Below are 25,858 nucleotides of genomic sequence, written 5' to 3' on the forward strand. Positions count from 1 at the left end.
GGCCCCGTGGGAGTGCAATGGGCCCCTGTCTTGCTGCTTAGCAATAATGGTATGGGTTTAGGTTCTGCTGTGTGTACTGGTGGTTGACTGCCCCACCAGCCCGGGGCATGGAAACTGTCTGGCAGTACCTGACAGCCAGCAGTGAATAGCTGCATGAAGGGAACATGATGGAGCTTACACTTGATCTTAGGCCATTATCGCTTCTCGGCCTTTTGGCTAAGATCAAGTGTAGTATCTGTTCTTATCAGTTTTTCATGCCGGTGTACAGTAACGCCGGTATGGGGCTGGTGGGGATGGGTGCTGCATGGAGGATGCAGGTGTACCGGGGCTTTCCGGGGTTGGTTCTGAGGAATCAGCTCGACGGCTGCCCCGATGTGACCTGTTCCCTCCGGGTCTCGCCATGAGGCTGAGAGGGTCTAGAGCCGAGGTACTTTTGTGCCTCGGGGAGTGGTGACCCCGAGGTGCCGAAACTCACTGGGAGAATAGACTCACTGAGTTGAAGCACGGGCACCATAATCTCTTCACCTTGTGGCACTCACCTCTTGATTCCCGGCCTTCTGGCTAGGATCAGAGAAATTTTTTATAGATTCGGCCGGATGTCCGGGCAGTATATCTGCACACATTCACTTATTTATTTCTTTTTTGTCTCACTGTGTCACTTTTTGCGTGTTGTGTGTTCACAGGATTTGTCAGGATGCGGTAGCCCTTCTGGGTGTCCCTCCTGGCGGTCTAGGGGAGGTGTGTGTGGCCATTAGGTTCCGCACCTCCCTGCAAACACCCCGGGTACTCCTGCTTTGGCAGGGTACCTACCGTAATCGGCTCTGCGGGCAGATACCTTGGCTAACGCCAAGGGGGATGCCGGGAGCATTTGTGGTCCCCTAGTAGCTTCGGCGAAAAGGGACATCGAACCTGGAACCTCGCAGGTACCTTTTGGTCCGGAGGCGAAGGGTAAGGTTTGTTGGGGGGCCTCTCTCCTATCGGAGAAGGGCTTGCGATAGACCGCATCCTTTGTGCACGTTTTTTTTAGTGTAACACGTTTGCACTTTTTCTTGCACTTTGGGTGAATCGAAAGCACGTTCCTCGGCTTTAGATAAAAAGAAAATCTGTTCTTATCAGTTTAATATCTGATACGTCCCCTATCTGGGGACCATATATTAAATGGATTTTTGAGAACGGGGGCCGATTTCGAAGCTTGCTTCCGTCGCCCTATGCATTGACCCGATATGGCAGTATCTTCGGGTACAGTGCACCACCCCCTTACAGGGTTAAAAAGAAAGATTCCTACTTTCATTGCTACCTGCTTGCTGGCTAGCCAGCTAGCCAGCCCTGTGGGCCTTGCTGCTGCTGCAGCCAAAAAACAAAAGGTGGTGCTGCTGCTGCTTCTGCTTCTGCTTGTGTCTGGCCGCTGTTGGAGCGTCCAGGCACAGGACTTCTGCTGCTGCTGACTAAATGGCCTCCTTAATTGGATCATTTGAGTAGCCAGCACACCTGTGCAGGTAGGGCATGACATGATAGGCAGCTGCCTTGATAGCGGGTGGGTGCTGAATGTTCCTAATTGACAAAATAAGATTAATGCTTATGAAGAAATATAAAATCTCATCCCTTCCCCAATATCGCGCCACACCCCTACCCCTTAATTCCCTGGTTGAACTTGATGGACATATGTCTTTTTTCGACCGTACTAACTATGTAACTATGTAACATAACATGGGGGGGGTCTCCTGGCTGTTCACACAGGTGTGTCATTGCTGTACATTGACCATGCATTGCTTCTGTGGTATTGCAAAGGCAAAGACAAATGCTTCCAGCCATCCATTGCACTAATGGATTGGTCATCAGCTGGCTGTCTATGTCCCGCATCAATATAGACCAAAGTACAGAGGGTTAGGCTATGCTATTGTGCACCTACCTGATGCATCAGAAGGTGCGAGGCCCTTGCTAAATTCTGTGCACAGACTTTGAGATCTATACTTTAGACTGTATCTAAACCTGCTCCAACATGGACTGACATTCTGGCCTACTTTCAGCCGATGCGACTTGTCTGTCGCTGAACAGTCGCTTTTTATGTATTCAGCACCTATGTATAATGTTGTAAAAATGCTCTAGAAGCTAAAGTCGCAGAAATGTCACACATATTTGGCCTGCAACTTTCTGTGCGACAAATTCAGACAGGAAAAATCAGTATAAATCCTTAGAAAATTATCCCCCAGTGTCTCCATCTGCTGGCGGTATTGAATAAGCATTGCTGCACTGATGGGGTATGCATTAGACGAAAAAAAAGAAGAAAAAGAAGAATAATACGCCCAGAAAAGAGGCGAAAAGGAGAAAAACGTAAAAAAACGTGAAAAAAAAGTAAGAGGAAGAGAAGGGAAAAAAAGGTGGAAATGGGTTTAAAAGTGATTTCGGCGGAGAAATATATATATATATATATATATATATATACGCGCACACACACACACATATATATAAACGTATTCTCCGTTGAGATATTGCAGCCGCTGCTGTGTCCAGGCCCAGGAGCCTTAGCACTGTGCTGTGATGTCACTCAATACCACTGACATCACTAGGTGTAAACAACATCTCTCCTTTGCTGTGTATGTGACTATGGAGCTGTTTGGTGATGTCGTCTATTATGGCCTTCATAGAAGCAACAGGAGATTGTTGCATCCATCTAGAACCCTCAGAACTACAGTGCTATGATGTCACTCACTTCCACAGGCCTTGCAGAGTGTAAACAACAACAACCCAGCTTTGTTGTGTATGTAACCATAGGGATTTGTGATGTCACCTAGAACCTTCACAGCAGCGACAGCTTTATGAGGAGCATCAGCACTGCTCTGCCTGAGCAGAACCATCACCGCCATAGGTTGTCAAATAACCCGGGTTTAACCCACACAGGTAAGTCCAATGGGGTGCAGGCATGTCCTCTATGCTTACAGCTTCCCGTGGGTGTTGGTTTGATACCGTTTGGGGACAGCCAAGGAGGCATCTGCAGGCAACAAAGGTAGGTGTGTGCTTGTGTGTGTGTTTCCTATGCAGATCCTAAGCCCAGTGTCACATGCAAGTAGGAGGAGTAAGAAGGGTTCCTGGCAAATCCGGGTTATGGATTGCATTTAAAAAGGCCCCGTGGGAGTGCAATGGGCCCCTGTCTTGCTGCTTAGCAATAATGGTATGGGTTTAGGTTCTGCTGTGTGTACTGGTGGTTGACTGCCCCCCAGCCCAGAGTGTGCATGGAAAATTGTCTGGCAGCCTCCCTGACAGCAAGCAGTGATAGTGCCCATGAAGGGCACCTTGTTGGGCCCGCCCCTTTCACGGTTATCGCTTCTCGGCCTTTTGGCTAAGATCAAGTGTAGTATCTGTTCTTATCAGTTTTCATGCTGGTGGGGATGGGTGCTGCATGGAGGATGCAGGTGTACCAGGGCTTTCCGGGGCTGGTTCTGAGGAATCAGCTCGACGGCTGCCCCGATGTGACCTGTTCCCTCCGGGTCTCGCCATGAGGCTGAGAGGGTCTAGAGCCGAGGTACTTTTGTGCCTCGGGGAGTGGTGACCCCGAGGTGCCGAAACTCACTGGGAGGATAGGCTCACTGAGTTGAAGCACGGGCACCATAATCTCTTCACCTTGTGGCACTCACCTCTTGATTCCCGGCCTTCTGGCTAGGATCAGAGAAATTTTTATAGATCCGGCCGGATGTCCGGGCAGTATATCTGCACACATTCACTTATTTATTTCTTTTTTGTCTCACTGTGTCACTTTTTGCGTGTTGTGTGTTCACAGGATTGGTCAGGATGCGGTAGCCCTTCTGGGTGTCCCTCCTGGCGGTCTAGGGGAGGTGTGTGTGGCCATTAGGTTCCGCACCTCCCTGCAAACACCCCGGGTACTCCTGCTTTGGCAGGGTACCTACCGTAATCGGCTCTGCGGGCAGATACCTTGGCTAACGCCAAGGGGGATGCCGGGAGCATTTGTGGTCCCCTAGTAGCTTCGGCGAAAAGGGACATCGAACCTGGAACCTCGCAGGTACCTTTTGGTCCGGAGGCGAAGGGTAAGGTTTGTTGGGGGGCCTCTCTCCTATCGGAGAAGGGCTTGCGATAGACCGCATCCTTTGTGCACGTTTTTTTAGTGTAACACGTTTGCACTTTTTCTTGCACTTTGGGTGAATCGAAAGCACGTTCCTCGGCTTTAAAAAAAAAAAAAAAAAAAAAAAAAAAAAATCTGTTCTTATCAGTTTAATATCTGATACGTCCCCTATCTGGGGACCATATATTAAATGGATTTTTGAGAACGGGGGCCGATTTCGAAGCTTGCTTCCGTCGCCCTATGCATTGACCCGATATGGCAGTATCTTCGGGTACAGTGCACCACCCCCTTACAGGGTTAAAAAGAAAGATTCCTACTTTCATTGCTACCTGCTTGCTGGCTAGCCAGCTAGCCAGCCCTGTGGGCCTTGCTGCTGCTGCAGCCAAAAAACAAAAGGTGGTGCTGCTGCTGCTTCTGCTGCTTCTGCTTCTGCTTGTGTCTGGCCGCTGTTGGAGCGTCCAGGCACAGGACTTCTGCTGCTGCTGACTAAATGGCCTCCTTAATTGGATCATTTGAGTAGCCAGCACACCTGTGCAGGTAGGGCATGACATGATAGGCAGCTGCCTTGATAGCGGGTGGGTGCTGAATGTTCCTAATTGACAAAATAAGATTAATGCTTATGAAGAAATATAAAATCTCATCCCTTCCCCAATATCGCGTCACACCCCTACCCCTTAATTCCCTGGTTGAACTTGATGGACATATGTCTTTTTTCGACCGTACTAACTATGTAACTATGTAACATAACATGGGGGGGGGGGTCTCCTGGCTGTTCACACAGGTGTGTCATTGCTGTACATTGACCATGCATTGCTTCTGTGGTATTGCAAAGGCAAAGACAAATGCTTCCAGCCATCCATTGCACTAATGGATTGGTCATCAGCTGGCTGTCTATGTCCCGCATCAATATAGACCAAAGTACAGAGGGTTAGGCTATGCTATTGTGCACCTACCTGATGCATCAGAAGGTGCGAGGCCCTTGCTAAATTCTGTGCACAGACTTTGAGATCTATACTTTAGACTGTATCTAAACCTGCTCCAACATGGACTGACATTCTGGCCTACTTTCAGCCGATGCGACTTGTCTGTCGCTGAACAGTCGCTTTTTATGTATTCAGCACCTATGTATAATGTTGTAAAAATGCTCTAGAAGCTAAAGTCGCAGAAATGTCACACATATTTGGCCTGCAACTTTCTGTGCGACAAATTCAGACAGGAAAAATCAGTATAAATCCTTAGAAAATTATCCCCCAGTGTCTCCATCTGCTGGCGGTATTGAATAAACATTGCTGCACTGATGGGGTATGCATTAGACGAAAAAAAAGAAGAAAAAGAAGAATAATACGCCCAGAAAAGAGGCGAAAAGGAGAAAAACGTAAAAAAACGTGAAAAAAAAGTAAGAGGAAGAGAAGGGAAAAAAAGGTGGAAATGGGTTTAAAAGTGATTTCGGCGGAGAAATATATATATATATATATATATATATATATATATATATATACGCGCACACACACACATATATATAAACGTATTCTCCGTTGAGATATTGCAGCCGCTGCTGTGTCCAGGCCCAGGAGCCTTAGCACTGTGCTGTGATGTCACTCAATACCACTGATATCACTAGGTGTAAACAACATCTCTCCTTTGCTGTGTATGTGACTATGGAGCTGTTTGGTGATGTCGTCTATTATGGCCTTCATAGAAGCAACAGGAGATTGTTGCATCCATCTAGAACCCTCAGAACTACAGTGCTATGATGTCACTCACTTCCACAGGCCTTGCAGAGTGTAAACAACAACAACCCAGCTTTGTTGTGTATGTAACCATAGGGATTTGTGATGTCACCTAGAACCTTCACAGCAGCGACAGCTTTATGAGGAGCATCAGCACTGCTCTGCCTGAGCAGAACCATCACCGCCATAGGTTGTCAAATAACCCGGGTTTAACCCACACAGGTAAGTCCAATGGGGTGCAGGCATGTCCTCTATGCTTACAGCTTCCCGTGGGTGTTGGTTTGATACCGTTTGGGGACAGCCAAGGAGGCATCTGCAGGCAACAAAGGTAGGTGTGTGCTTGTGTGTGTGTTTCCTATGCAGATCCTAAGCCCAGTGTCACATGCAAGTAGGAGGAGTAAGAAGGGTTCCTGGCAAATCCGGGTTATGGATTGCATTTAAAAAGGCCCCGTGGGAGTGCAATGGGCCCCTGTCTTGCTGCTTAGCAATAATGGTATGGGTTTAGGTTCTGCTGTGTGTACTGGTGGTTGACTCCCAGCCCAGAGTGTGCATGGAAAATTGTCTGGCAGCCTCCCTGACAGCAAGCAGTGATAGTGCCCATGAAGGGCACCTTGTTGGGCCCGCCCCTTTCACGGTTATCGCTTCTCGGCCTTTTGGCTAAGATCAAGTGTAGTAATACAGGAGATCTGGTCAGAAGGTACTCGGGTACCCCTCTCCTCGGCCTTGTGGGATCGCCCAGGTTTATTGCCTGGGCTTCACCCACTTGTTGCTATTGGGGAGAGGGCCTAGTCCCAGGGTAACGAGTAGCGATCGCCTCTCAAGACCTTCGGGTGGAGAGAGGTTAGAACCATGGATGATGATCCGGATCCAGGTTCTGTGCCGGCATACGCAAGGATCAAAAACACCGTGAGAGTCATTCTCACGGATGATACCAAAAGGGCGGACGATTTGAAATTCGTAGTAGAGGACGTGCTCGGAGGAGTTTTCGGAATACAGAAGGGCGAGATATTGGCAATCCAGGACTACCCGAAGCGTAAAATTTTTGATGTGACGTTCACACAAAATGGCATCCACAGAGATTTTGTTACCAGAGCTGCTGCGAGTAAAGACAAAAAGCTTCAGGGTGTCCGGATTATTGAGCACGTTCTAGACGATATTAAGCTGGTGGTAGTAAAGATGTATTCCCCTTTCGCCAACCTACACGATGTTGAGTTGTTTTTACAAGTCTATTTTAGTAAGGTTGAGTGCAGAGGAAAAATCATGAACAGCTGTGGCATCTGGACATCTAAGTGGAGATTTCAGGTTACATGCAAAAAAGATGACAGATTGCCAGGGGGAATACAACTACCACCAGCTCGTTTTAAAATAAATAATATGTGTGGCGACCTCTTTTATGCGGGGATGCCAAGCTACTGCAGGAAGTGTCACAGATATGGACACACAAAAGAAAACTGTGAAAGTACATGCAAAAAATGTGGTAGCACACAGCACGAGACAGAGAAATGCACAAGAGGAGGGAGGTGCAATTTCTGTCAACAATTCGGTCACCTTTTCTCCTCTTGTCCCCACAGACATAGGACGGAGCAGCAGTGGCAACCCTGGAGGCAGCAAGGACAGCAACCGGGACACCAGCCGAGGCAAGCAGAGCCAGTGATTACCCCCCCACAAGAGGTAAGCGGTGAGATGGAGAAGGAGAAAGACCCCCCTCAGGCAAAAGGAGGGGACCCTAAAGAGCAGAGGATGGCCAAAAAACGTGCAAGTGGTGAAAAAACTGGCCCCCAGGAGCATGCTGGGTTAAGAGAGGAGCGGACGGCGGCCGAATCCGCTCCTCAGCAACCTCTGGCTCAGGGTCCCCCTGAGAGCGATGATCCGGGTGGAGAGGTGAAGGTTAAAAGGCGGAGGGGCTCCAGAAGACTCTATTCGGAGGCGGTCCAGGGGGAGCCGATGGAAGTACCTGCGGATGCAGGGAACCCAAGTGACGTTCCTCCACAGGTCCCCATAGGGGATACCCCCCCTCCTCCCTGCCAGGAGGAGGTTTCAGGGGTGACCGTCTCTGAGGTACCAGAGACGGAACTAAGTGAACACCCGACCCCTATGGAGGGGCAAGAGGTGGAAGAACCCAATGAGTCTGGAGCCCTGATTGCCAGGATGCCCGAGAACAACTATGCCTCAATCATGCTGGAGGAGGGGGGTCGGCTGAGTGATGGTGCCTCCTCTCCTGCTTCCTCTATGCGTACAGTTGAGTCAGATTTTGGGGGGTATGAGGCTTCGGAGGGGGAATCAGAGGTGTAAGACGTTTTCTTGTACATTCCCATGGCTGAGTTGTCCGGTCTGTCCTTGAACGTGAGAAGTGTGAGCGCCAGAGTAAGACGGGTTGCCCTATTTAATTACTTGTCGGTTTTTGCTGCTTCCGTCCTTTTCCTGCAGGAATGTGGCATCCCGCACAGATTAAATTATAAAGAATATGAAGATGATTGGGTGCACGGTCCATCAGTCTGGTCTGGATCAAATGAGTCCAGATCAGCAGGGGTCGCCATACTTTTTAAAGGGAACGTTTTAATTGAGAGTTTTAACGAAATTTAACCAGGCAGAATTTTATTGGTCAGCGCTTTTATTAATGGTATTAAATGGCAGTTTTTAAATTTTTATGGTTCTCCTGATAAGAATGAAAGAATAAAAATGTTGGAGATTTTACCCCTTTTTATTAACAATTCTAGTCCTCTTGTTTTATCAGGTGATTTTAATTGTATTTTAAGGGGAGAACGCCGTTTTTCAAACGCAGTGAGTAGGAACTATGATAAGACGTCTTTTATGTTAAAAAACTTGATTTTAGATTTTAATCTCACTGATGTTTTTAAAAAATGTAATTTTAACGTACCAGAGGAAGACGGTGTTACCTGGAGCAATGCAAGCTGTAGCTCCAGGATAGATTTTATTTTTTGTTCTTATCAAGTACTGCCTTTTAACTGTGATCTTTTTACCAATGTTTTTTCTGACCATAAATTATTGTATTTTAAAGTTAAAAGTGATTTTAAAAGGAGAACTGGTAGGAATGCCTGGAAGTTAAACGTGTCCCTTTTAGAAGATCCGCAGGTTTTATCAGATTTTATCACCTTTTACAAGGAATGCAGACGAGTAAAAGACCCCAACACTCCCACCAGTATCTGGTGGGAAAAAATGAAACTAAAAATAAAAGAATTTTTTATCCGTGTTGGGGTTAGGAAAGCTAAAGAAAAACGTGAATTTTATAATATCCTAAATACTCGTCTGCAAACCCTGTACAAATTCAGAGCACATGGGATGGAGGTGGAGAAGGAGGTACATGATCTTAAAAAAGAAATAACTAAGTGCCTGGAGCAGAAAGGAAAAGAAATTATCTTTAGGTCTCGAATACAGCATCTTGAGGAAAACGAGACCTGCTCCAGGTATTTTTTTAAGAAAATACATGAAAATAGAAGGTTAATAGAAAACATTGAAGGAGTGAATGATGTACAGGGTATTTTAAAAAAGGTGCAAGAGTTTTATGCGGATCTTTTTAATGTAAAACACATTGATGAATGTTTTATGAATGACTCGTTAAAGGAGATCACCAATTTTTTAGATCCTGTCTCACAGTCTTTTTTATTGCAGAATATTTCAGAGCAGGAGATTTTAGAGACCGTCAAGAGTTTTAAAACAGGTAAAGTGCCTGGGCCGGATGGTATACCCATTGAATTTTATGTTACTTTTTATGGTATTTTAAAAGAAGATTTGTTCTCCCTTTTTACGGAAGTCTTTAAGTCTAAAATCCTCCCAGGCTCATGGAAGAAGGGTGATGTCTCCCTGCTATTTAAAAAGGGAGACCGGTCGGAACTCAAAAACTGGAGACCAATCACCCTTCTGAACTGCGACTATAAAATAATGGCGAAACTGTGTGCTAACCGCTTAAAGAACGTAATCCATAAAATAATTCATACAAACCAAGTCTGTGGGGTGCCTGGGAGGAGTTTATGGGAGAACCTAAACCTTTTAAAGGATGTAATTAGCGACACCAAATTAAGAAAAGGAAAGCTGGCAGTTTTATCCATAGATTTTGAAAAAGCTTTCGACAGGGTGTCACATTTTTATCTTTTTAAGGTTTTAGAGAAAATGGGTATACCTGATGGCTTTTTATTGTCTCTTAGAGCTTTTTATGATAACTGTACTAGTAAAATTTTAGTAAATGGTTTTAAGACACAGGGCGTGATTTTAAATTCCGGAGTGAAGCAGGGGTGTCCCTTGTCCCCACTACTCTTCATTTGCGCAATAGAGCCTCTTTTATGTACAATACGAAAGGATAAGCAGATCCATGGAGTCCCCCTGCCAGGAGGAGGGGGACTAGAGGCGAAGGTAGTGGGGTACATGGACGATGTTGCGGTGTTTTGCAGGGACACCCCATCGCTTCAGAAGACGCTAAAACAGATTCAATATTTTAATTGTGCCTCCGGTTTTAAAGTCAATTTTAACAAAAGTAACATTTTAAACATAGGCGGAATGCCTTTGTATGATGTGCCCGTCCCTGTGTCTGAGTCGGTGCAGATTTTAGGTGTCTCCTTTGACGAGTCTAATAATGGTTTTAATAGCTGGGACTTGGTGGCTCAAAAAATAAATAAGAAAATATGTATGTGGAACATGCGAGAACTTACAATGGAAGGGAAGGTTTTAATTACAAAAATGGTGCTTTTACCTATTTTATTGTATTTAAGTCTGGTTTTCCCACCCCCCGAAATGGTTCTAAAGAAAATAACAAAAGCTTGTTTTACTTTCTTTTGGAGTTCTAAGAGCGAAAAATTAAAGAGACAAATTGTGATAAAACCGAACTCCAGGGGCGGTAAGGATTTTCCAGATTTTAAAGCTTTCCTTTTAATAAAGTTTTTTAGCATGTGTTTTACTACTGTTTTTAAAGATAGCTACTGGTCTTATTTTGTTCGTTTTAATACTGGTTATTTTATGCGGAGGAACGGCTGGTTTTCTACAGTTTTAAGTTGCCCTTATTCTTTGAATTTACCCCCTCAATACATGATTTTAGGAAAAATTTTAAACTTATATAATTTTAAAGGTAAAAGTGTTCAGGATCTGTGCAATAGCAAAAAACTACTAAAGGAAATAAAAGAAACCAGTACCGTGACTCCCATCAAAAATTTTAACGAACAGAAGTGTATACAGATTTGGAAGATGTTGAGTATTAATTATCTTTTTAATTCACAGAAGGACCTGGCCTGGAGCTGCGCACACGAGTGTCTTCCATGCCGGGCATTCCAGCACCGAAGAGGATTATCCAACTCTGCAACCTGCCCGAGGGAGGGATGCCGACAAGAGGAGACCGTGCACCATCTAATATGGACTTGTTTTTACTCGCAGAAAATATGGACAAAGATACTCCCTCTGGTAAAAAGGATAACTGGACTAAAAGACTTAAATATTGCAGTGGTTTTTTATGGTTGCCTGGAATGCCCAACACGGACTCAAGAGACTATTGCATGGAAGATCATAAACTGTGTGAAGGCAGCTCTGTGGAAGGCCAGGAATATTTTATTGTTCAAGCATGAGGTTTTATCTGTGAAGGACATTTTATCTATCTGTTTTTATGAAATGTACCAGTACTATCTTTTAGACAAGAAGAGATTTCCGCTTTTATCTAGAAAATGGTTTTTAAAAGAATGGAATTCTATCTTGTAAAGCCACCAAGTGCCCATTTTATGTTTTAATATGTTGTAAATATGTTATTTATATGTAACTGTATTTATTGACATATTTGCACAACTCTGTTAACATTATTTAATTTTTAATAAAGTTGCCCCCGTAAGGGTAGTCAAGTTAAAAAAAAAAATCTGTTCTTATCAGTTTAATATCTGATACGTCCCCTATCTGGGGACCATATATTAAATGGATTTTTGAGAACGGGGGCCGATTTCGAAGCTTGCTTCCGTCGCCCTATGCATTGACCCGATATGGCAGTATCTTCGGGTACAGTGCACCACCCCCTTACAGGGTTAAAAAGAAAGATTCCTACTTTCATTGCTACCTGCTTGCTGGCTAGCCAGCTAGCCAGCCCTGTGGGCCTTGCTGCTGCTGCAGCCAAAAAACAAAAGGTGGTGCTGCTGCTGCTTCTGCTGCTTCTGCTTCTGCTTGTGTCTGGCCGCTGTTGGAGCGTCCAGGCACAGGACTTCTGCTGCTGCTGACTAAATGGCCTCCTTAATTGGATCATTTGAGTAGCCAGCACACCTGTGCAGGTAGGGCATGACATGATAGGCAGCTGCCTTGATAGCGGGTGGGTGCTGAATGTTCCTAATTGACAAAATAAGATTAATGCTTATGAAGAAATATAAAATCTCATCCCTTCCCCAATATCGCGCCACACCCCTACCCCTTAATTCCCTGGTTGAACTTGATGGACATATGTCTTTTTTCGACCGTACTAACTATGTAACATAACATGGGGGGGGGGGGGTCTCCTGGCTGTTCACACAGGTGTGTCATTGCTGTACATTGACCATGCATTGCTTCTGTGGTATTGCAAAGGCAAAGACAAATGCTTCCAGCCATCCATTGCACTAATGGATTGGTCATCAGCTGGCTGTCTATGTCCCGCATCAATATGGACCAAAGTACAGAGGGTTAGGCTATGCTATTGTGCACCTACCTGATGCATCAGAAGGTGCGAGGCCCTTGCTAAATTCTGTGCACAGACTTTGAGATCTATACTTTAGACTGTATCTAAACCTGCTCCAACATGGACTGACATTCTGGCCTACTTTCAGCCGATGCGACTTGTCTGTCGCTGAACAGTCGCTTTTTATGTATTCAGCACCTATGTATAATGTTGTAAAAATGCTCTAGAAGCTAAAGTCGCAGAAATGTCACACATATTTGGCCTGCAACTTTCTGTGCGACAAATTCAGACAGGAAAAATCAGTATAAATCCTTAGAAAATTATCCCCCAGTGTCTCCATCTGCTGGCGGTATTGAATAAGCATTGCTGCACTGATGGGGTATGCATTAGACGAAAAAAAAGAAGAAAAAGAAGAATAATACGCCCAGAAAAGAGGCGAAAAGGAGAAAAACTTAAAAAAACGTGAAAAAAAAGTAAGAGGAAGAGAAGGGAAAAAAAGGTGGAAATGGGTTTAAAAGTGATTTCGGCGGAGAAATATATATATATATATATATATATATACGCGCACACACACACATATATATAAACGTATTCTCCGTTGAGATATTGCAGCCGCTGCTGTGTCCAGGCCCAGGAGCCTTAGCACTGTGCTGTGATGTCACTCAATACCACTGACATCACTAGGTGTAAACAACATCTCTCCTTTGCTGTGTATGTGACTATGGAGCTGTTTGGTGATGTCGTCTATTATGGCCTTCATAGAAGCAACAGGAGATTGTTGCATCCATCTAGAACCCTCAGAACTACAGTGCTATGATGTCACTCACTTCCACAGGCCTTGCAGAGTGTAAACAACAACAACCCAGCTTTGTTGTGTATGTAACCATAGGGATTTGTGATGTCACCTAGAACCTTCACAGCAGCGACAGCTTTATGAGGAGCATCAGCACTGCTCTGCCTGAGCAGAACCATCACCGCCATAGGTTGTCAAATAACCCGGGTTTAACCCACACAGGTAAGTCCAATGGGGTGCAGGCATGTCCTCTATGCTTACAGCTTCCCGTGGGTGTTGGTTTGATACCGTTTGGGGACAGCCAAGGAGGCATCTGCAGGCAACAAAGGTAGGTGTGTGCTTGTGTGTGTGTTTCCTATGCAGATCCTAAGCCCAGTGTCACATGCAAGTAGGAGGAGTAAGAAGGGTTCCTGGCAAATCCGGGTTATGGATTGCATTTAAAAAGGCCCCGTGGGAGTGCAATGGGCCCCTGTCTTGCTGCTTAGCAATAATGGTATGGGTTTAGGTTCTGCTGTGTGTACTGGTGGTTGACTGCCCCCCAGCCCAGAGTGTGCATGGAAAATTGTCTGGCAGCCTCCCTGACAGCAAGCAGTGATAGTGCCCATGAAGGGCACCTTGTTGGGCCCGCCCCTTTCACGGTTATCGCTTCTCGGCCTTTTGGCTAAGATCAAGTGTAGTATCTGCATTTGGTCTGGTCGGAAGGTGTCTGTGGTACCCCGCTTCTCGGCCTTGGGGGATTGTCTCTCCTTACGGAGGGACTTCACCCCCTTGCTGCTATTGGGGAGCGGGCTTAGTCCACAGACAACGGGTTGCGATCCCCCTGTCTCTGGGACCTTGTGTCTCAGAAGGCATTTTCGGTACGTTGAGCGTTACCTGTAGCTTCGGAAGCACCTAGGGTACCCCCGACCTCTGCCTTGGGTAAGGGTTCCGCTTTTATAGCGGGATTCCGAGCCCCTGCTGCTATTGGGGAAGGGGCTTAGTCCCTGGGTGTGGAAGATGCCGTTCTCCTGGACTTTCCCCTCTGGGGAAATGTCGATGCGAAATACCATCCGCATAGAGGTGTCGGAGAGCCATCGTCAGTTGAAGAACCTCCGCTTCATTGCGGAGGTGATTCTTGACTACTTCCGCCTCAATAGGGAGGACATCCTGTGTCTAAATGACCAGGAAAGCCGTGGCCTGTATACCGTCACCTTCACGGCCACGGCGTGTTGCGATAACATCTATGCAACCTTGTCTGGTGCGGACCAGAGGGACGATCGACTCGACGGTCTTTCGTTCCAGTTCCTCTATGGTGAGGAACATATACCGTTGGTGGTGGCTATGCACAGCCCTCATGTGACCACGGAGGATATAGCCACTTTTCTTCGACGATACTGCGAAGAGGTGCGATTCGCAAACAAAATCTTGAACTCCGTGCGGTTCTGGAACGGCAAGAGGAAGTTCTGGGTCAAGCTCCGTAAGGATCCCGGTGGTATTGGGGGTCTTTGCCATCCGCCCCCAAATTTTGCCATCGGGAGAGTTCGGGGCTTCCTGTTCTATCCTCAAATGCCTATGTATTGCCGAAATTGCTTGAGGTTTGGCCACACCCAGGAGACCTGCGGCGCGGAGCGTGTGATTCGCTGCAATAGGTGTGGCCAAGAAGGTCACATAGCCTCAAGATGTAGCCATACGATAAGGTGCAACCTCTGCGGAGAGGAAAATCACAATTTTAATTCCTGTCCCCATAAAGCAAAAACTACGATGGGTGGGTCAAGGCTGGGCCCACCCAAAGAGGGGACAGGACAAAAGACGTCCTTTTTTAAGATGCCCAAACCCCAGATGGCAGGTACTGATGGGTCCAGGCCCAAGACCTCTGGTGCTCCATCGGGGGGCCCACCGGTGGTAGTGCTAGGGGGAGGCCATGGGGATTCCACGAAGCCCGGGCGGGTGATCGAGTTTACTGCCCGGGAAATTGAAAGACGTCGATCGACTTCCTACCTGGCTCAAGAGCCCGCCAAAACTTCTGAAGGGGGCTCACCTGTGGCGGGTGGCAGCCGACGGGCCTCGGTGGGGGCAGAGGTGGACCCAAAATTGCAACATAAGCCAGGTACTGGCTTGGCCCAGGGTCGCCCTGCTCCGGACGAAGAGGCCCCGGTGAAAGCCCGCCGGAAGGGGAGCCAGGTGGCCAGGTCTGAGCCCGGTCCTGTTACTCCGCCTATACAGGACAGGGCCAAGAAGACAAGTGGCGCCAAACCAGGGTTTGCTGCCCCGCCAGCAGTGGACCCGGTGGGTAAAACTGGCCATCGTCGATCGATGGGGAAGTTGGAGCAACAGTCCTCAGCAACGCTTGCTGGGGAACAAGCGATGAAAACTTCCCAAGGTAGCGGCAAAGGTTCCGGAAAAGAGGCCTCACAGGCCCCTGTGCAGCAGTTCCAGTCGTCAAAAGATGAAAGAAGACGCAGATCCATCAGCCGGGGGCCAGAGATTACATCGAGTGAGAGCAACACAGAGGATATGGACAGCAGTGTGACATTTAAAAGACAAAGAGAAGAAGAAGAGGAAGACATTCAAAGGAAAGCGGCGTGCCGTAGTTCGGACGAGAGCGAGCTCAGGGTCGGGGCATCATCGATCTCAAGCTCCGACCCTCAGAACATCAAGGAGCTGATGACCCCGCAGGCGGGGGATGACGGTACGCAGCTTATTATTGACTTTGATTCTCCAAGCACGGACTCTCCATAAACTATGCCTATCCCTGTAAAAATTGCCTCACTCAATGTGAGGTCCTTAAAGAGCCCTGATCGCAGGGCTGCTTTATTTTCTTATCTAGAGACATGTGACTTTGACCTTTGCCTGCTACAAGAATGTGGAATCCCTAGTAAAATGGACTATAAAGACTTAAAAGAAGACTGGAAGCTGGGCCCATCCATATGGTCCGGTGCAAATGACTGTCGTTCTGTGGGTGTTGGGCTGCTCTGCCGAGGCCAGTCCTTTTCTATTCATACAGTAACTGAGATTGTGCCTGGCAGAGCTCTTTTAATTCATCTATATTTTAATGGACTTTTAATTCGTGTTTTAAATGTGTATGCCCCTCCTGATAAACAGGAGCGGGCAGAACTATTTGAAATTTTACCACTGTTTTGTGTTGGGTCTTCCCCCCTGCTGGTGGGAGGTGATTTTAACTGCATACGTGATGGGGAACACCGGCAGGGTGGGGATATTAATCGTAAAGACCGCACTTCTTACCTGCTTAAAAATTTTATTGATGATTTTAATTTGAAAGATTGCTGGAAGGATCTCTTGCCGGAGGACCCGGGCGCCACATGGTCCAATGGAAGAGTGAGCTCCAGAATCAATTTTATTTTTTCCTCTAGAGCTTTTAAACCCCTGAAATGCACGCTCGAGCAGAATATCTTCTCTGATCATAAGCTCCTCTTGGTGGGCCTGGAGCTAGAGGGGGAGCAAAAAGCAAAAAGGGGCCTCTGGAGATTAAACACCACACTCCTAGAGGACCCTGAGATAAAAGAGGAGTTTGTGCGGACCTACCAATGCTGGCAATCACAAAGAAAACCCCACGAGCCTATGCTGCACTGGTGGGAGGGCACCAAATCTAAAATCAGATTTTTTTTTATCAAAGCAGGTAAGAAGAAGGCAAAAATGGAAAAACAGTGGTTTTATGTTCTTAACATGCGTTTAAATGTACTTTTTAAATCTGTTCTTATCAGTTTAATATCTGATACGTCCCCTATCTGGGGACCATATATTAAATGGATTTTTGAGAACGGGGGCCGATTTCGAAGCTTGCTTCCGTCGCCCTATGCATTGACCCGATATGGCAGTATCTTCGGGTACAGTGCACCACCCCCTTACAGGGTTAAAAAGAAAGATTCCTACTTTCATTGCTACCTGCTTGCTGGCTAGCCAGCTAGCCAGCCCTGTGGGCCTTGCTGCTGCTGCAGCCAAAAAACAAAAGGTGGTGCTGCTGCTGCTTCTGCTGCTTCTGCTTCTGCTTGTGTCTGGCCGCTGTTGGAGCGTCCAGGCACAGGACTTCTGCTGCTGCTGACTAAATGGCCTCCTTAATTGGATCATTTGAGTAGCCAGCACACCTGTGCAGCTAGGGCATGACATGATAGGCAGCTGCCTTGATAGCGGGTGGGTGCTGAATGTACCTAATTGACAAAATAAGATTAATGCTTATGAAGAAATATAAAATCTCATCCCTTCCCCAATATCGCGCCACACCCCTACCCCTTAATTCCCTGGTTGAACTTGATGGACATATGTCTTTTTTCGACCGTACTAACTATGTAACTATGTAACATAACATGGGGGGGGGGGGGGTCTCCTGGCTGTTCACACGGGTGTGTCATTGCTGTACATTGACCATGCATTGCTTCTGTGGTATTGCAAAGGCAAAGACAAATGCTTCCAGCCATCCATTGCACTAATGGATTGGTCATCAGCTGGCTGTCTATGTCCCGCATCAATATAGACCAAAGTACAGAGGGTTAGGCTATGCTATTGTGCACCTACCTGATGCATCAGAAGGTGCGAGGCCCTTGCTAAATTCTGTGCACAGACTTTGAGATCTATACTTTAGACTGTATCTAAACCTGCTCCAACATGGACTGACATTCTGGCCTACTTTCAGCCGATGCGACTTGTCTGTCGCTGAACAGTCGCTTTTTATGTATTCAGCACCTATGTATAATGTTGTAAAAATGCTCTAGAAGCTAAAGTCGCAGAAATGTCACACATATTTGGCCTGCAACTTTCTGTGCGACAAATTCAGACAGGAAAAATCAGTATAAATCCTTAGAAAATTATCCCCCAGTGTCTCCATCTGCTGGCGGTATTGAATAAGCATTGCTGCACTGATGGGGTATGCATTAGACGAAAAAAAAAGAAGAAAAAGAAGAATAATACGCCCAGAAAAGAGGCGAAAAGGAGAAAAACGTAAAAAAACCTGAAAAAAAAGTAAGAGGAAGAGAAGGGAAAAAAAGGTGGAAATGGGTTTAAAAGTGATTTCGGCGGAGAAATATATATATATATATATATATATATATATATATAAATATATATATACGCGCACACACACACATATATATAAACGTATTCTCCGTTGAGATATTGCAGCCGCTGCTGTGTCCAGGCCCAGGAGCCTTAGCACTGTGCTGTGATGTCACTCAATACCACTGACATCACTAGGTGTAAACAACATCTCTCCTTTGCTGTGTATGTGACTATGGAGCTGTTTGGTGATGTCGTCTATTATGGCCTTCATAGAAGCAACAGGAGATTGTTGCATCCATCTAGAACCCTCAGAACTACAGTGCTATGATGTCACTCACTTCCACAGGCCTTGCAGAGTGTAAACAACAACAACCCAGCTTTGTTGTGTATGTAACCATAGGGATTTGTGATGTCACCTAGAACCTTCACAGCAGCGACAGCTTTATGAGGAGCATCAGCACTGCTCTGCCTGAGCAGAACCATCACCGCCATAGGTTGTCAAATAACCCGGGTTTAACCCACACAGGTAAGTCCAATGGGGTGCAGGCATGTCCTCTATGCTTACAGCTTCCCGTGGGTGTTGGTTTGATACCGTTTGGGGACAGCCAAGGAGGCATCTGCAGGCAACAAAGGTAGGTGTGTGCTTGTGTGTGTGTTTCCTATGCAGATCCTAAGCCCAGTGTCACATGCAAGTAGGAGGAGTAAGAAGGGTTCCTGGCAAATCCGGGTTATGGATTGCATTTAAAAAGGCCCCGTGGGAGTGCAATGGGCCCCTGTCTTGCTGCTTAGCAATAATGGTATGGGTTTAGGTTCTGCTGTGTGTACTGGTGGTTGACTGCCCCCCAGCCCAGAGTGTGCATGGAAAATTGTCTGGCAGCCTCCCTGACAGCAAGCAGTGATAGTGCCCATGAAGGGCACCTTGTTGGGCCCGCCCCTTTCACGGTTATCGCTTCTCGGCCTTTTGGCTAAGATCAAGTGTAGTATCTGTTCTTATCAGTTTAATATCTGATACGTCCCCTATCTGGGGACCATATATTAAATGGATTTTTGAGAACGGGGGCCGATTTCGAAGCTTGCTTCCGTCGCCCTATGCATTGACCCGATATGGCAGTATCTTCGGGTACAGTGCACCACCCCCTTACAGGGTTAAAAAGAAAGATTCCTACTTTCATTGCTACCTGCTTGCTGGCTAGCCAGCTAGCCAGCCCTGTGGGCCTTGCTGCTGCTGCAGCCAAAAAACAAAAGGTGGTGCTGCTGCTGCTTCTGCTGCTTCTGCTTGTGTCTGGCCGCTGTTGGAGCGTCCAGGCACAGGACTTCTGCTGCTGCTGACTAAATGGCCTCCTTAATTGGATCATTTGAGTAGCCAGCACACCTGTGCAGGTAGGGCATGACATGATAGGCAGCTGCCTTGATAGCGGGTGGGTGCTGAATGTTCCTAATTGACAAAATAAGATTAATGCTTATGAAGAAATATAAAATCTCATCCCTTCCCCAATATCGCGCCACACCCCTACCCCTTAATTCCCTGGTTGAACTTGATGGACATATGTCTTTTTTCGACCGTACTAACTATGTAACTATGTAACATAACATGGGGGGGGGGGGGGGGTCTCCTGGCTGTTCACACAGGTGTGTCATTGCTGTACATTGACCATGCATTGCTTCTGTGGTATTGCAAAGGCAAAGACAAATGCTTCCAGCCATCCATTGCACTAATGGATTGGTCATCAGCTGGCTGTCTATGTCCCGCATCAATATAGACCAAAGTACAGAGGGTTAGGCTATGCTATTGTGCACCTACCTGATGCATCAGAAGGTGCGAGGCCCTTGCTAAATTCTGTGCACAGACTTTGAGATCTATACTTTAGACTGTATCTAAACCTGCTCCAACATGGACTGACATTCTGGCCTACTTTCAGCCGATGCGACTTGTCTGTCGCTGAACAGTCGCTTTTTATGTATTCAGCACCTATGTATAATGTTGTAAAAATGCTCTAGAAGCTAAAGTCGCAGAAATGTCACACATATTTGGCCTGCAACTTTCTGTGCGACAAATTCAGACAGGAAAAATCAGTATAAATCCTTAGAAAATTATCCCCCAGTGTCTCCATCTGCTGGCGGTATTGAATAAGCATTGCTGCACTGATGGGGTATGCATTAGACGAAAAAAAAGAAGAAAAAGAAGAATAATACGCCCAGAAAAGAGGCGAAAAGGAGAAAAACGTAAAAAAACGTGAAAAAAAAGTAAGAGGAAGAGAAGGGAAAAAAAGGTGGAAATGGGTTTAAAAGTGATTTCGGCGGAGAAATATATATATATATATATATATATATATATATATATATATATATACGCGCACACACACACATATATATAAACGTATTCTCCGTTGAGATATTGCAGCCGCTGCTGTGTCCAGGCCCAGGAGCCTTAGCACTGTGCTGTGATGTCACTCAATACCACTGACATCACTAGGTGTAAACAACATCTCTCCTTTGCTGTGTATGTGACTATGGAGCTGTTTGGTGATGTCGTCTATTATGGCCTTCATAGAAGCAACAGGAGATTGTTGCATCCATCTAGAACCCTCAGAACTACAGTGCTATGATGTCACTCACTTCCACAGGCCTTGCAGAGTGTAAACAACAACAACCCAGCTTTGTTGTGTATGTAACCATAGGGATTTGTGATGTCACCTAGAACCTTCACAGCAGCGACAGCTTTATGAGGAGCATCAGCACTGCTCTGCCTGAGCAGAACCATCACCGCCATAGGTTGTCAAATAACCCGGGTTTAACCCACACAGGTAAGTCCAATGGGGTGCAGGCATGTCCTCTATGCTTACAGCTTCCCGTGGGTGTTGGTTTGATACCGTTTGGGGACAGCCAAGGAGGCATCTGCAGGCAACAAAGGTAGGTGTGTGCTTGTGTGTGTGTTTCCTATGCAGATCCTAAGCCCAGTGTCACATGCAAGTAGGAGGAGTAAGAAGGGTTCCTGGCAAATCCGGGTTATGGATTGCATTTAAAAAGGCCCCGTGGGAGTGCAATGGGCCCCTGTCTTGCTGCTTAGCAATAATGGTATGGGTTTAGGTTCTGCTGTGTGTACTGGTGGTTGACTGCCCCCCAGCCCAGAGTGTGCATGGAAAATTGTCTGGCAGCCTCCCTGACAGCAAGCAGTGATAGTGCCCATGAAGGGCACCTTGTTGGGCCCGCCCCTTTCACGGTTATCGCTTCTCGGCCTTTTGGCTAAGATCAAGTGTAGTATCTGTTCTTATCAGTTTAATATCTGATACGTCCCCTATCTGGGGACCATATATTAAATGGATTTTTGAGAACGGGGGCCGATTTCGAAGCTTGCTTCCGTCGCCCTATGCATTGACCCGATATAGCAGTATCTTCGGGTACAGTGCACCACCCCCTTACAGGGTTAAAAAGAAAGATTCCTACTTTCATTGCTACCTGCTTGCTGGCTAGCCAGCTAGCCAGCCCTGTGGGCCTTGCTGCTGCTGCAGCCAAAAAACAAAAGGTGGTGCTGCTGCTGCTTCTGCTGCTTCTGCTTCTGCTTGTGTCTGGCCGCTGTTGGAGCGTCCAGGCACAGGACTTCTGCTGCTGCTGACTAAATGGCCTCCTTAATTGGATCATTTGAGTAGCCAGCACACCTGTGCAGGTAGGGCATGACATGATAGGCAGCTGCCTTGATAGCGGGTGGGTGCTGAATGTTCCTAATTGACAAAATAAGATTAATGCTTATGAAGAAATATAAAATCTCATCCCTTCCCCAATATCGCGCCACACCCCTACCCCTTAATTCCCTGGTTGAACTTGATGGACATATGTCTTTTTTCGACCGTACTAACTATGTAACTATGTAACATAACATGGGGGGGGGGGGGGTCTCCTGGCTGTTCACACAGGTGTGTCATTGCTGTACATTGACCATGCATTGCTTCTGTGGTATTGCAAAGGCAAAGACAAATGCTTCCAGCCATCCATTGCACTAATGGATTGGTCATCAGCTGGCTGTCTATGTCCCGCATCAATATAGACCAAAGTACAGAGGGTTAGGCTATGCTATTGTGCACCTACCTGATGCATCAGAAGGTGCGAGGCCCTTGCTAAATTCTGTGCACAGACTTTGAGATCTATACTTTAGACTGTATCTAAACCTGCTCCAACATGGACTGACATTCTGGCCTACTTTCAGCCGATGCGATTTGTCTGTCGCTGAACAGTCGCTTTTTATGTATTCAGCACCTATGTATAATGTTGTAAAAATGCTCTAGAAGCTAAAGTCGCAGAAATGTCACACATATTTGGCCTGCAACTTTCTGTGCGACAAATTCAGACAGGAAAAATCAGTATAAATCCTTAGAAAATTATCCCCCAGTGTCTCCATCTGCTGGCGGTATTGAATAAGCATTGCTGCACTGATGGGGTATGCATTAGACGAAAAAAAAGAAGAAAAAGAAGAATAATACGCCCAGAAAAGAGGCGAAAAGGAGAAAAACGTAAAAAAACGTGAAAAAAAAGTAAGAGGAAGAGAAGGGAAAAAAAGGTGGAAATGGGTTTAAAAGTGATTTCGGCGGAGAAATATATATATATATATATATATATATATATATATATACGCGCACACACACACATATATATAAACGTATTCTCCGTTGAGATATTGCAGCCGCTGCTGTGTCCAGGCCCAGGAGCCTTAGCACTGTGCTGTGATGTCACTCAATACCACTGACATCACTAGGTGTAAACAACATCTCTCCTTTGCTGTGTATGTGACTATGGAGCTGTTTGGTGATGTCGTCTATTATGGCCTTCATAGAAGCAACAGGAGATTGTTGCATCCATCTAGAACCCTCAGAACTACAGTGCTATGATGTCACTCACTTCCACAGGCCTTGCAGAGTGTAAACAACAACAACCCAGCTTTGTTGTGTATGTAACCATAGGGATTTGTGATGTCACCTAGAACCTTCACAGCAGCGACAGCTTTATGAGGAGCATCAGCACTGCTCTGCCTGAGCAGAACCATCACCGCCATAGGTTGTCAAATAACCCGGGTTTAACCCACACAGGTAAGTCCAATGGGGTGCAGGCATGTCCTCTATGCTTACAGCTTCCCGTGGGTGTTGGTTTGATACCGTTTGGGGACAGCCAAGGAGGCATCTGCAGGCAACAAAGGTAGGTGTGTGCTTGTGTGTGTGTTTCCTATGCAGATCCTAAGCCCAGTGTCACATGCAAGTAGGAGGAGTAAGAAGGGTTCCTGGCAAATCCGGGTTATGGATTGCATTTAAAAAGGCCCCGTGGGAGTGCAATGGGCCCCTGTCTTGCTGCTTAGCAATAATGGTATGGGTTTAGGTTCTGCTGTGTGTACTGGTGGTTGACTGCCCCCCAGCCCAGAGTGTGCATGGAAAATTGTCTGGCAGCCTCCCTGACAGCAAGCAGTGATAGTGCCCATGAAGGGCACCTTGTTGGGCCCGCCCCTTTCACGGTTATCGCTTCTCGGCCTTTTGGCTAAGATCAAGTGTAGTATCTGTTCTTATCAGTTTAATATCTGATACGTCCCCTATCTGGGGACCATATATTAAATGGATTTTTGAGAACGGGGGCCGATTTCGAAGCTTGCTTCCGTCGCCCTATGCATTGACCCGATATGGCAGTATCTTCGGGTACAGTGCACCACCCCCTTACAGGGTTAAAAAGAAAGATTCCTACTTTCATTGCTACCTGCTTGCTGGCTAGCCAGCTAGCCAGCCCTGTGGGCCTTGCTGCTGCTGCAGCCAAAAAACAAAAGGTGGTGCTGCTGCTGCTTCTGCTGCTTCTGCTTCTGCTTGTGTCTGGCCGCTGTTGGAGCGTCCAGGCACAGGACTTCTGCTGCTGCTGACTAAATGGCCTCCTTAATTGGATCATTTGAGTAGCCAGCACACCTGTGCAGGTAGGGCATGACATGATAGGCAGCTGCCTTGATAGCGGGTGGGTGCTGAATGTTCCTAATTGACAAAATAAGATTAATGCTTATGAAGAAATATAAAATCTCATCCCTTCCCCAATATCGCGCCACACCCCTACCCCTTAATTCCCTGGTTGAACTTGATGGACATATGTCTTTTTTCGACCGTACTAACTATGTAACTATGTAACATAACATGGGGGGGGGGGGTCTCCTGGCTGTTCACACAGGTGTGTCATTGCTGTACATTGACCATGCATTGCTTCTGTGGTATTGCAAAGGCAAAGACAAATGCTTCCAGCCATCCATTGCACTAATGGATTGGTCATCAGCTGGCTGTCTATGTCCCGCATCAATATAGACCAAAGTACAGAGGGTTAGGCTATGCTATTGTGCACCTACCTGATGCATCAGAAGGTGCGAGGCCCTTGCTAAATTCTGTGCACAGACTTTGAGATCTATACTTTAGACTGTATCTAAACCTGCTCCAACATGGACTGACATTCTGGCCTACTTTCAGCCGATGCGACTTGTCTGTCGCTGAACAGTCGCTTTTTATGTATTCAGCACCTATGTATAATGTTGTAAAAATGCTCTAGAAGCTAAAGTCGCAGAAATGTCACACATATTTGGCCTGCAACTTTCTGTGCGACAAATTCAGACAGGAAAAATCAGTATAAATCCTTAGAAAATTATCCCCCAGTGTCTCCATCTGCTGGCGGTATTGAATAAGCATTGCTGCACTGATGGGGTATGCATTAGACGAAAAAAAAGAAGAAAAAGAAGAATAATATGCCCAGAAAAGAGGCGAAAAGGAGAAAAACGTAAAAAAAACGTGAAAAAAAAGTAAGAGGAAGAGAAGGGAAAAAAAGGTGGAAATGGGTTTAAAAGTGATTTCGGCGGAGAAATATATATATATATATATATATATATATATATATATATATATATATATACGCGCACACACACACATATATATAAACGTATTCTCCGTTGAGATATTGCAGCCGCTGCTGTGTCCAGGCCCAGGAGCCTTAGCACTGTGCTGTGATGTCACTCAATACCACTGACATCACTAGGTGTAAACAACATCTCTCCTTTGCTGTGTATGTGACTATGGAGCTGTTTGGTGATGTCGTCTATTATGGCCTTCATAGAAGCAACAGGAGATTGTTGCATCCATCTAGAACCCTCAGAACTACAGTGCTATGATGTCACTCACTTCCACAGGCCTTGCAGAGTGTAAACAACAACAACCCAGCTTTGTTGTGTATGTAACCATAGGGATTTGTGATGTCACCTAGAACCTTCACAGCAGCGACAGCTTTATGAGGAGCATCAGCACTGCTCTGCCTGAGCAGAACCATCACCGCCATAGGTTGTCAAATAACCCGGGTTTAACCCACACAGGTAAGTCCAATGGGGTGCAGGCATGTCCTCTATGCTTACAGCTTCCCGTGGGTGTTGGTTTGATACCGTTTGGGGACAGCCAAGGAGGCATCTGCAGGCAACAAAGGTAGGTGTGTGCTTGTGTGTGTGTTTCCTATGCAGATCCTAAGCCCAGTGTCACATGCAAGTAGGAGGAGTAAGAAGGGTTCCTGGCAAATCCGTTATGGATTGCATTTAAAAAGGCCCCGTGGGAGTGCAATGAGCCCCTGTCTTGCTGCTTAGCAATAATGGTATGGGT

The 25,858-nt window shown here is 46.3% G+C and overlaps 6 non-coding genes and 5 pseudogenes across 6 annotated transcripts; all 11 read left to right on the forward strand.

Annotated features, from left to right (window-relative positions):
* Positions 1-196: 196 nt before the first annotated feature.
* Positions 197-306, forward strand: LOC130337516 (U2 spliceosomal RNA; annotated as a pseudogene).
* Positions 307-1,072: 766 nt separating this feature from the next.
* LOC130337502 (U2 spliceosomal RNA) lies at positions 1,073-1,255 on the forward strand. Its single transcript, XR_008878375.1, has one exon. It is a non-coding gene; the product is annotated as a U2 spliceosomal RNA (small nuclear RNA).
* A 2,062-nt stretch (positions 1,256-3,317) lies between these two features.
* Positions 3,318-3,477, forward strand: LOC130337513 (U2 spliceosomal RNA; annotated as a pseudogene).
* A 693-nt stretch (positions 3,478-4,170) lies between these two features.
* On the forward strand, positions 4,171-4,362 carry LOC130337508 (U2 spliceosomal RNA). Its single transcript, XR_008878380.1, has one exon. It is a non-coding gene; the product is annotated as a U2 spliceosomal RNA (small nuclear RNA).
* A 2,080-nt stretch (positions 4,363-6,442) lies between these two features.
* On the forward strand, positions 6,443-6,575 carry LOC130337519 (U2 spliceosomal RNA; annotated as a pseudogene).
* A 5,026-nt stretch (positions 6,576-11,601) lies between these two features.
* Positions 11,602-11,806, forward strand: LOC130337506 (U2 spliceosomal RNA; annotated as a pseudogene).
* Positions 11,807-13,870: 2,064 nt separating this feature from the next.
* Positions 13,871-14,088, forward strand: LOC130337518 (U2 spliceosomal RNA; annotated as a pseudogene).
* A 2,791-nt stretch (positions 14,089-16,879) lies between these two features.
* On the forward strand, positions 16,880-17,069 carry LOC130337504 (U2 spliceosomal RNA). Its single transcript, XR_008878376.1, has one exon. It is a non-coding gene; the product is annotated as a U2 spliceosomal RNA (small nuclear RNA).
* A 2,094-nt stretch (positions 17,070-19,163) lies between these two features.
* On the forward strand, positions 19,164-19,354 carry LOC130337540 (U2 spliceosomal RNA). The gene has a single exon (XR_008878401.1). It is a non-coding gene; the product is annotated as a U2 spliceosomal RNA (small nuclear RNA).
* Positions 19,355-21,441: 2,087 nt separating this feature from the next.
* LOC130337538 (U2 spliceosomal RNA) lies at positions 21,442-21,632 on the forward strand. Its single transcript, XR_008878399.1, has one exon. It is a non-coding gene; the product is annotated as a U2 spliceosomal RNA (small nuclear RNA).
* A 2,083-nt stretch (positions 21,633-23,715) lies between these two features.
* LOC130337541 (U2 spliceosomal RNA) lies at positions 23,716-23,906 on the forward strand. The gene has a single exon (XR_008878402.1). It is a non-coding gene; the product is annotated as a U2 spliceosomal RNA (small nuclear RNA).
* The last annotated feature ends 1,952 nt before the right edge of the window (positions 23,907-25,858 follow it).

Source organism: Hyla sarda, unplaced genomic scaffold (genome assembly GCF_029499605.1).
Source record: "Hyla sarda isolate aHylSar1 unplaced genomic scaffold, aHylSar1.hap1 scaffold_497, whole genome shotgun sequence".
NCBI classification, from domain to species: domain Eukaryota; kingdom Metazoa; phylum Chordata; class Amphibia; order Anura; family Hylidae; genus Hyla; species Hyla sarda.